Source organism: Theobroma umbraticum, unplaced genomic scaffold (assembly GCF_002168275.2).
Source record: "Theobroma umbraticum cultivar Fairchild unplaced genomic scaffold, ASM216827v3 scaffold_4.1, whole genome shotgun sequence".
NCBI classification, from domain to species: Eukaryota; Viridiplantae; Streptophyta; class Magnoliopsida; order Malvales; family Malvaceae; genus Theobroma; species Theobroma umbraticum.
Window position 1 is genome coordinate 6,984,478 of NW_018397258.1, and position 13,008 is coordinate 6,997,485.

Below are 13,008 nucleotides of genomic sequence, written 5' to 3' on the forward strand. Positions count from 1 at the left end.
TGGCAATTTTGGATATGATACGTTAACACAACATGGGAAGACATGGGATTAAACAGGTTTGGGTTTAACCTTAACGTGTTTCATACCTAATTGTGTCTAATATGTTTAAGAAACAAAAATTTTCGTGTCTTAACGTGTCAAACACGTTTAAACACATTTACTTAATCATGTTATCGTGTTTAAATATATATGTGTGTTCAAACATATATACATGACACATATATTAACTTGTTAAAAATTAATAGTTAAAGACTATTTTAACCTTATCTAAATAATTTTAAATAATTATTTTAATAAATTTTTTTAATTTTATAAAGGTAATAATGTAATTATACTATGCAAACCCTAATTTTTAACTTTTGGCTATCATTTTGGATTGCCTCATGCACGGCACACCAGATCTTTCTTCACTTTTTCAGTCAGTAAGCTTTCTTCTCTTATTCAATTCTTCTTTTTCTTTTCCCTTTCATTTCAGCAGTTTCAAATTAAGAATGTTAAGCAGTTTCTTCTTCTTCAATTTTTTATTGGAGATTCAAGAAATCATTTTAGATTGGGAAGATTCAAGAAATCTCTTTAATTTGGGTGATTCCAAATCGACAGACCCTCTTGTCTTTCTTGCATTTGTGATTGTGCTCTTTCTCTTTCCCATATCAACATTGCCCATTTGATGAAACAAAGGTAAGTAGTTATTGGCTAAAGAAAACTCTAGTTCTGTTCAAAAGCAGTTGTAAATTTAGTTTACAAGGAAAGCTGCATCTGTGGTTCATGCGAGGTATTCTTTTCATAAGTTCATTATGTTCTTTCTTTAACCCATGATATGTATGTTTTTTTCCTATGGCCTATTGATGTCCATCTATTGTAATTAAATGCCAACTTTATTGTAGTTTCCTTTTTAAGGACTTTTGAGGTTGTTGATTTACTTGGATGGGAATGCCCTGCCTTCTGCATCATTTGGTACCTGGATTCACCTTTAGATAAAGAAAAGAAAAGGGGGAAAATGGGTTATTTCTGTGTGGGGACAAGTATTCAAAGTTCAAACTTTGCTTTTTGATATCATAGAGAATTTTGAAATGGTCCGTGAATATGCTCATGTAAATCTAGTTAAAGTTACTTGAGTTTATACAACCAACAGATCATGCTTGGACAGATGGAAATCTCCATGGTTAAAGTTAATTTTGACATTTTGAATAAAAAAAATAGAATCTTTATCTAATATAAAAATATGGTAAGTAGTTATTAGCTAAAGAAAAAATATGGATTCCATGAATCTTTCCTTGGTTTTTCTCTTTAAGTGAACAAATTCTTACACAAAAAGAAAAAAGAAAAAGAAATAGTGTACATTTGGCTACTCTTTTTCTTAATTTGCTCTTGTATTTAATTTTACATTTTGAGGTTTGAGAATGTTATATTTCTTTAGTTTTTTTTTCAGTAATTTTTGTTTATACCCTTGTGGTGTTGAAAAGTAATAGACTCTGTTAGTTCTAATAAAAAATGATTTGACTCATTTTTGGTAACATTTAATATGTAATCTAACAATATCAACATTTTTAATGTCATTTATGTTGTTGATGTTTGCAAATGGAATCTAACAATATCAATGTTTCTCTTGAATCAAATGTTCATTTTCTGGAAGAATCTGATGATTGTGCACAGATTGATGAGATAGGAGTAATAAATGAAAAAAATCCATGCCAACCCAAAAGACGAAAATTAACTTCAAAAATTTAGACATTCTTTGAACGTTTGCCAAAAAAGAACTCAAGTGATGGAAAACCAAAAACAAAGTGCAAGCTCTGTGGGTATATTTTGAATTATGAAAGCAAGTATGAGATAGGTTATTTGAAACGTCATAATGATAATTGTGTTAGGAAAGACACACGTGATATAGGTCAAATGATTTTTTCTAAAGAACATAATTCAAAGTTAATGAGGTCTTCAAAGTTTAATCTTGAAAAGTTTCATGAATTAGTGATAGTTGTAATTGTGATGCATAATTTGCCTTTATCGTTTGTGGAGTATACTAGCATTAGGTCTATGTTGTCTTATTTGCATGAAGATGTTGTTCTAATATCTAGGAACATTGTTAAAGCTAATATAATTAAGATGCATAAAAAAGAAAATCTAAGATACAATGCTTGCTTTAATAGTCACTTGATAGGATTTGTTTAACTTCTGATTTGTGGGCTTCTGTTGTTACTGATGAGTATATGCGTCTTATTGCTCATTTTGTTGACAAATATTGGATTCTACAAAAAAGAATCTTGAATTTTTCCTTTATACCACGTCCACACAATGGTGTTGCTATAAGTGAAAAGATTTATGCATTGTTAGTTGAATGGGAAATTGAAAGTAAATTGTTTTCAATAACAATCGATAATGCTTTTGCAAATGATACTTTTGTTAATTTGTTGAAAGTGCAATTGAATATGAGAAAGCAACTTTTAAGAACAGGCAAGTTTTTTCATATAAGATATTATGCTTATATACTTAATTTGATTGTGCAAGATGGTTTGAAAAAAGGTGATAATGTGGTCTAAAAAGTAAAGAAAATATTAAGTATGTGAAAGGTTCTCAAGGGAGAATAAAATAGTTTTTAGAGTGTGTAAGCCTAGTGAATTTGAATGCAAAAAGAGACATAAAATAAGATGTTCCAACTAGATGAAATTCCACATTTCTCATCCTTGAAAGTGTACTTTATTTTCGCTTGGCTTTTTCTCATCTAAAAATTAATGATTCAAATTTTAAGCATTCTCGCTTTAGAGATGAGTGGGATAGAATTGAGAAACTTGGCAAGTTCTTAAGTGTTTTTTATGAGATTCCTTTTATGCTTTTTGGAAGAAAGTATTCCACAGTCAACTTGTACTTTCCTTCGATATTCATAGCACGCATGACCTTGCAAGAACATATGAGTGGAGATGATGTGTATTTGAAAAATATGGCTACTCAAATGTTTGTTAAGTTTGAGAAGTATTGGTCTGAACTTAGTTTGATTTTAGCTATAACTGTGATATTTGATCCTCAATACAAGATTTAATTTGTAGAATGGAGTCACACAAAGCTTTATGGGAGTAATTCAGCTGAATTTAAAAATGTTAAAGATAATTTTTTTATATGATTGGGAAAGGGGGGATTCAAGCCTTGCTCTTTAAGTAAAGAGATAATGTACCAACCAATAAGCCAAATACTCGAGTGTAGGTTAAAGATCATTTATTTGCTCTTTATGACAAATATGTTGTCAAGGTTTCTAATACTTCATCTTCTTTAAATGACACTTTTTGACGGAAGAAAGGTGCAAAAGGGAAAAAAGGAGTTCTTAAAGGTAATTTTTTTTAATTTTTGAAGTATTATTTGTTATTAAAATTTAATTTGCTTGTGCTATTTTTTATTTAAAATTTTTTAATTGTTTTATTTTTATTAATTAGGAGTTTGACAATTTTCAACGCAAGTTTGAGGCTTGCAAAAACAAATCTCAACTAGAGCAATATTTGGATGAACAAAGGATTAAAACGATAATTGAATTGAATATTTTACAATTTTGGAATACAAATCAGTTTCGTTATCCCAAGGTTTCTACCATGGCTAGAGATATCTTGGCTATTCCTGTATTGACAATGGTTTCCAAGTCTGCTTTTAGTGTTGGAGGTAAAGTTATTGATCAATATCGGAGCTTACTTAAACTAGGTGTTGTGGAGGCAATTTTATCTTTTAAGGATTGGCTATTTGGGGAAATTGGTAGTACATTCTTTCATTTATTTTTGGTTATGCTTCTTGTGTTTAAATACATGATTAGAGTAAGTTTGATTTATTTAAATGTTTTTAGTAAATATTTTTTTATATTGTAGCATATGTAGATACCGAAAAGAACAATCTTACTGCAGATGTCATGAATTTAGAAATTACTAAAGAAGAAATGTCATCAGCCGAATGCTCTAATACTGTTGATGTCGATTAATCATCAATGAAAAGTAATGCTTTAAATGAAACTTTGCATTTTATTTAACTTTTTCTATTTTGACCTAATTTTATCAATATATTGTTTCCATTTCATTATTAGGTTTTGTGATGCCGAAATGATATAACATTGGCGAACAAGTTTTCAATTTTAGTTTGTTTATGATTGATGATATGGTGAATGATATGTATTTAATTATGGTTAAAAATAATGGATGATTTTAAATATTATTAGTATTTGAAGGTAGGATGTTAATGATCGATTTTATCATACTATATGACAATAAATTTTATGTATATTATTTAAGTTAAATTTATTATATTTGATGTTATTATTAATTTTTTATTATAATTGTTTTTATAATTATAGATTTTAAATTGAAATAATAAAATTATATTTAATTATAAATATTTTATTTAATCATGTTAATCGTGTTATTAATCATGTCGTGTTGCATATTGACATGTTTAATAAACGTGTTGATTGTGTCATGTCGTATTATATGATTATTAAGCGTGTATATGTACGTATTTTAGATTTAATATACGAATATTATTCAAATCATGTTCATGTTTAACCTTAATGTGTTTCGTGTCTAATCATGTTTGACACATTTAAGATACGAAAATACGAATTGTCAAATCTAATTTCGATACCTGCTATTTTGAGCAACAAGTTTTGATGCTTTTTGTGAGGTCTTGAGTCTTCCTTCTCCCCAAGAAGCAAGCCTCAATACTTCTTGGTTAGGTCTTGATACCTTGGCCCCAAAAATTATTTTTAAGGGAAAATAAAGTCTCGTAACCCTTATTTGAAATCTAACTTTTTCAAAACTTATTTGATAATATTTAGAAGATATTCTTAAGCTAAAAAGTGTTCAAGGTCAAATCTTAGCTCACCAAGTTAAGTTAAAATTTTATCTTTAATTTAAAAGGTGAGATTTCACATAAGGGTATATTTCGTCCAAAATAAAAATATAAGGGTTTATTGAACGTAATAGAAGAATAAGAACTTATTTAAATTTTTTGAATAATCTAAGTGCTTTTTTAAATATTATGTCTATTATAATATACTCTCTCTATCTCTATTATAAGAAATTTAATTTTGATAATTATTTTTTAAAATATTATATAAAATTAAATTTTCAAAAAATATGTTTTGAAAAGTTTGAAATTCAAATTTGTAAATTTTATTTTTAAAAATTTTCTAACTTTATAATTTTATTAAAAATGATGATTAAAATTGAATTTATTTGACAGAAAAATCAATAAGAGAAACAAAATGAGATGGAGAAGGTATAATACATGCTTGGAAAACCAATTTTATTGCATACTCAAATAGGGCTTAAATCGTATCACATAAAATTTTTGTAATAAAATATTACTTTTTTTGAACATATAAAATTTTTAATTACACAATGCAATATAAATCCCATCTATTTCGCAAATTCCATCCATTTCGTCTCAAAATTAGAATCAAAAGCCTTCAAAATCGATAATTCCAAACACAATATACAATTAAAATAGCAAGAAATGTACTAGACCTTTTCCCCCCCATGGCTCTATGCTTAATAAAGGAAAGGAATCTCTTCATTTTTAAATATAGTGGTCATCTTCATTAATTTATTATAAATTGATACATATATTTTCATATAAATCTATGATCAAAAGTAATTCACATTATTATATTTTTTCTTATCCTTTTACTCAATTTAAAATTATTAAAATTTTAATCATAAATTAATTTTAATATACATCAATGCCTTTTAAAATAAGGATCTCCACCTGTACCCGCTGTACAGCTGAACAAAGACATAGAAGTTTTCGTTTTTTTTTTTCTTTTCTGTAATCGTCTATTAAACAATAATTACTGAAAGGTTACCAGTACTAGTAGATATTTTGCAATTGTTTTATTATTTATTCTAAAAAGAGTAATAGTTTATAAATGATATGGCCGTGGTCTTGCCACTAAGTTTTCTAGTCTCATGCCGATATCAAGAAATATACCACTAATATTAATGTATACTACTTACGTAGTCTGCAGTTACATTTAAATAAATGCAAGTGGGGGAGAGTGGATTTTGTGCCTTGACTTCACTTCTATAAATTCTTAATTAAGCTATCCAAATAAAGGGGTTCTTCCGAATGTCTCATTACCAAGTCGGCTCCTCACCTGTTATGTTTATTATTTACACTCGTTGAGTACTGCAAATGACCAAACCCCATGTAATTTTTTTTTTTTGGGTGGTTTCAGGCTTTTTCCTTCAGTAATTTTGCTTTTTATAAAAAAAAATATCATCAGTAATTGTGCTTAATGCTTAACAATACCAACTTGCATAATCAAATCATTAATGGCGGTTATACGAGATCATAGTTCCATCTATTACTTGCAAATTGATCTTAAATAGAGATGTTAATGGTTATTTCTTAATCGGATACTTTGTATTACCCACTAGATGAGGGTACCATATAATTGGGTTCAACTAGGATTTAAGTAGTAAAGCTATCACTTGTCACAAATTTGAGTAAGGTTTAAATAGTAGTTTTAGAATACTCATTACCCGAACTTGATTATAAATAATAATTTTTAATATTAAATTTTAGTTTTTTATATACTATTTTTTGTTTATAACTTTCTTATAATTACTGTAATACCTACTAACATTCATTGACAGTTACAAATATAATTTTAAACTTTAATTTTTTATGAACTAACTTTAATTTATTAATTTAATTTTTATTAATAATATATATAAATTTTAAATTTATTTTAATTAAATATTTAATGATTAGTATCTAGAATATTCAAATAACAAATCAAAAATTTAATAAGATATTTACAAAGTTCGAGTTTCCTATCAAATAATTGGATTCAAGTTAAAGTAGTTAAAAAATAATAAATACTCTACCTATTGACATCCTTAACATTAAAAAGAAAATAGTGAATTTGATCCTTATTAATTACCAAGTCCCGTTTTAAAGTGAACAATCATAGATTAGTAGATTTGTACATGTTTCAACCAAACTAGAGAATTAAAATTAAAAAATGCACAAGTTACATGATTTTATAAGCTAAACAAATTCTCCCATTCTTCTTCTTCCATTGAAATTTAAGTTTGGTAAAATTATTCAACTTCAAGATTTCGAAATAATTTTTACTTTTTGAGTTTGGTGATATATTTTTTCAAGTGATTTTTACATTTGATTTAGGATCCAAATAAATAAATTAAGGTTTTACTTTTATTTTAATTTAGGGTAAATGATAAAAATGGTAAAAGGATAATACAATCACAACTTTTTTTTTTAATGGCAAATACGATTGCAACTTAATGAAGGATTTTCTGTTATAATTAGGGATCAAATCGACTCGTTGTCCACCTCATCTTTGTACAATGTTAACCAGCAAAAGAATTACTTCCTTTTTGAGCTACAAGAAATTCTGCTTGTACATCACTTTTCTCTCTCTTTTTCTCAACAAAAGGAAAATCTCCATACCAAATTCTTCACTCAACCCTTTCTTAGATTTCAGCAATACTCTCTTTCTTATGGACTCAATAAAATTTTAGTATGAATGTCTGCTAAATAAGAAGAAAAGTACGTGAATGAGGTTTTGGAGAAAAGTGAAAATATTTTAATTTTTAATTCTAATGGAAGAAGAAGGAGGGGAGAAGAAGATGATAGAGTTAGAGAGAGATAGAAAACGAAAATAAATTGTTTGTACTTCAGTGGACGATATAGGTAGTTGATTATTTCTAAAAATTTTATAACTTTATAATTTATTAAAAATAATTATCAAAATTAAATTTATTTGACAAAAATATTAATAAAGGATAAATAAAATTGGATGGAGAAAATACAATATTTGTTCAGAAAAGTAAATTTTATTGCATAATAGAACTTAAATTGTATTGCTTAAAATTTTTATAATAAAATATTATTATTTTGAATATATAAACTTTTTGATTACACAATGCAACATAAATCTCCTCTATTTCACAAACTCCATACATTTTGATTCTGTCTCAAAATTAAAATCTAAAACTTTCAAGTACAATTAAAATAGCAAGAAACGTGCTAGACCTTTTCCCCCATGGCTTTGTGCCTAATAAAGGAAACGATTTTCTTAATTGTTAAAAGTAGTGGTCATATTCATTATTTTATTATAAATTGATACATATACTTTCATATAAATCTATGATCAAAAGCAATTCACATTATTATATTTTAATTAACTTTCAATTATATTTTTATTCTTCTTTTTTTTTTGAAAGAGAGTACTTGACTCTTAACAAGTCATACATTAATAATCTCCTAGGACTCTTAAACATGGCATAATCATCATCTAAATTAAAATCATAGTTGACCATATAATCAGCTATCATGTTACTTTCACAACGGACATGTACTTAAGGAACTTCCCATTGTTTTGTAAAATATATTTGATTGCACATGTTAAATCCATATTCGCACACAAAAGTAACTTATTCACTAAAATCAATTGTACGACCTTATTATTTTCAATTTGAACCATCACCTTCTTAAACCCCAAATCCCAAACTAGTCCAAATTCGTAAAGCATTGCCTAGCCACAACTCAGCTCTACACATTGAACACGTGCCTAATTTTGCTATAAAGCCAGTTAAGGGTAAGTAAAACCAATTCAACTCAATTACTCACCCAAATCAAATATAATTTAGGTAAAACAATTTCGTCTAATTAGTCATTTGAATCAATTGGTCTAAAATATTTAGTTCAATTGATTTTTTGGTCGATTATCGGTTTTAAAATTTTTAAACCAATCCACTCAAAAAACCAAACTAGTTTTTTATACATTTATATATATATAATATTTTCATCTATATTAAGAAAAATTGATAATAAACTTAATTAATAATATACTTAAAATATATTAAGATATTATATATACATATACAAATCATACTCATAACAGTTTAATACTAGTTATATATATTTATTTATAAATATGTATTAATATGAAATTACAACTTATATATTTTAAATGATATAACTTATATGTTAATATTATAATATATTATAGTAAATATCCTACATATAAATATGTAATAATTATTACACTTTAGTTATTTTCATAATATAAAATATTATGAATATATATAATTGTATAAATATATTATATATACATATATTTATTTATACATAAACATTACTATAGTTTATAATAAACTTTATTTATATGATTACACACAATAATTTTATTAGTTTATCACCTTAGATTTTATAACATATTATTTATAATTAGTTATTATTTATACAAATTTTAATATCAAACATTATAACATCTAAGTTTTGTCATTAATTTCATATATATATATATATAATAAAGTCATATATTATATACACATATATTTAATTTATACATAAGCATTACTATAACTTATAATAAACTTTATTTATATGATGACACTTAATAACTTTATTAGTTATCACTTTAGATTTTATAACATATTGTTTATAATTAGTTATTATTTATACAAACTTTAATATAAAACATTTTAACCTATAATTTGTATCATTAATTTTATATATATAATAAAGTAATATATTATATATACATATATTTAATTTATACATAAGCATTACTACAATTTAAAATAAACTTTATTTATATGATTACACTTAATAAGTTTATTAGCAATCACCTTAAATTTTATAACATATTGTTTATAATTGGTTATTATTTATACAAACTTTGATATAAAACATTATAACATATAAGTTATATCATTAATTTCATATATATATATATATATAATTATGGATGAAGTTTATAAGTTTTAATATTATAATTTGTAAGAAAATAATAATAAAATTTTAATCTATTGGTTCTAAACTGAACTAATCAAACCACTTCTATATTTGGTCAATTTGATTTTTTTTATATTTCATCAGTTTTGGTCAATTTTTAAAAATGATTGATCTATTTGGTCCTTAAATATAATGGACCAAACTACTCAATTTACCCATTTGCTCACCCTTAAAGCCAACTTACTAATAACCCTTAAAATTGTGAATCACCCCCTATAATAGCTTTGCCTATTGATTTTTTTATATGATCCATCAAAATTTAAATTTATCCATCCAACTGGTGATGCTCTCCATCTAATCAATTCTTCTTATTTCCTTTGTCTTTGAATTGTTACACCATCAAAATCTGCAAATGTTATATTTGCAGCAATCAACATGCCTCTAACAAAACTCAAGCTATTTTCGATTAATATAGAAGTAGCATCAAATATAAAGCTATTGCGACACTTTCACAAATACCAAAACTGTAATCATAAATTAATTTTAATATACATCAATGCCTTTAAAATCAAGGATCTTTACCCGCTGTACTGCTGAACAAAGACATGGAAGTTTCCGTTTTTTCTTTTCTTTTCTGTAATGGTCTATTAACAATAATTAGTACGGAAAGGTTACCAAGTACTAGTTGATAGTTTGCAATTGTTTTATTATTTATTCTTAAAAGAGTATTAGTTTATAATTGATATGGCCGTGGTCCTGCCACTAAGTTTTCTTGTCTCACGCTGATATCTAGAAATATGACTGTTAACAATAATACTAATATTTAAATAAAGGCAAGTAGGGAGAGTGGATTCAGTGCCTTGCCTTCACTTTTATAAAGTCTTGATGAAGCTCTCCAAATAAAAGGGTTCTTCCGAATGTCTCATCACCAAGTTGGCTCCTCACCTGTTATAATTATGCTTATTATTTTCACACGTTTAGTACTGCAAATGACCTGACCCCATTCTTTTTTTTTTTTTGTGGTTTCATGCTTTTTCCTTCATTTATTGTGCCTTTTCTTGGAAAAAAAATTATCTTCATTAATTGTGCTTAACGCTTTACAATACCAACTTGCATAATCAAATCATTAATGGTGATGATAAGAGATCAGAGTTCCATCTATCAGTTGCAAATCGATCTTGAATAAAGATGTTAATGAGTATCTTATAATTAAATAGTTATCTTATATTATCCACTATGATAGATAAGATTTAGGTATCATATTAGCTATCATATAATTGGGCTCAAATATAATTCAACTATTAAAACTATCACTTGTCACAAGTTGAGTTTGAGTAGGGTTCAAGTAGTGGTTTTATGATACTCATTATCCAAGCTTAATTATAATTATTAATTTATAATATTAATTTTTTTCTTCAATTTTTAATATTAAATTTTAGTTTTATACATTGTTATTTTGTTTATAACTTTTGTATAATTAGTATAATAATTACTAAAATTTATTAATTGTTATAAATATGATGCTAAACTTTAATGTATTTTTTTATGAATTAACTGTAATTTATTAATTTAATTTTTATTAACAATATACAAACAGACAATTTTTAATTTATTTTAATTGGGTTTTTAATGGATAGCATCTAGAATATTCGGGTAACATTTCAAAAATTTAACAGGGTAACAATTTGAGTATTTATAAAGTACTTAAAAAATAATAAGTACTCTACCTCTTAAAATTCCTAATATTGAAAAAAAAATGATGAATTTGACCATTATTAATTACCTAGCCCCGTTTCAAAGTGAATAATCATATATTAATAGATTTGTACATGGTTCCACCAACCTAGAGAATTAAAATTAAAGACTGCACAGGTCATATGATTTTATATGCTAAACAACTTTAAATTGAAAATCCCACTTTAAAACAATATATTTGTATTATGGTGAAGTTGAAAGAAAATTATAGTTGAATTTAAGGTATCATTATTAATCTAAAAGCACATTATAATATATAGTACTGTGTAAAAATAAATATTATCAAAATGTGTAATAGAGGATTAATTAGATATTGAAAAGGGAAATAAAAGACAAATATAAGGGTTTATAGTTGATGCATTAATAGTATCTATACAATGTTAGTTCATCAAATGCTGTTATCTCATTAATAAGTTGAAATTAAAAATTTTCATGGACTTAAACTTAAATATTAAAAAGGTTTTAATAATTAATTAAAAAATAAAAAAAATCTCTCTCTAACTCCCTGACAATGTTTTTTTAATTGTTCTCCTTTTTATCACTTCTAAGTCCATTATCTTCTTCTCTTCTACTTCTTCCATTAAAATCTGATTTGGCAAATTGTTCAATATTACAAAATAATTTTTACTTGTTGACTTTGATAATATATTTTTTAAGTGATTTTTACATTTGATTTAGGGTTCAAATAAGTAAATCAATCTATTTTGCTAATTTGAGTTCAGCTTAAGTTAAAATTAAATCAAATAAATTTTAAATTTTTATATTATTATAAATAAAAAATTTATTTAAACTTTTTATATTATTTTATTCCAATATAATAGAAATTATTTTTCTAAATTTGACTTTAGGTAAGAAATTTTTTTCAAAGTTTTTCTTATAAAAGGAGAATTCAAACTTAATTTTTGCAAAGAAGATAAATTAATGTACATATTTTAGAATCAAATTTTAAGTAAAAAATATTTATATATATATTTTTAACACCATAAATCTTTTTACACTTAAATATTTAGCTTATTAATAAGTAAATCTATCAACTACTTAAAGATTTATATTTTTTAATTTTTTTTAATTTAGTCTCCCAATATCTTAATCTGGTTCAATTTAATCCATCTACTTTATTTTTTTGTTTAATTTAATCCCTAATGACATGGAACAATTTTTTTTTTGAATTTTTTTTTAATCTATCATGAGGCACTAACATCAACATGGTTATGTCATCATATTAATACCATGTGGCATTACTACTTCATCACATCGATATCGCATGGCATGCCACATCATCAAAATTATCACATCAGCACTGACATTATTCCATGACAAAATTGAATGTCATTAGGGAGAAGAACTAAATTAAAGCAAATATCAAAATCAATGGATTAAATTGCTTCGATTTTGAATATAATGACTAAATTGAAAAATATACATGAGTATATGACTTGGTGGGTATTTTGACATGATAAAAATGGTAAAAGAATAATACTATCACAACTTAATGGAGGATTCTTCTATTATAGTTAA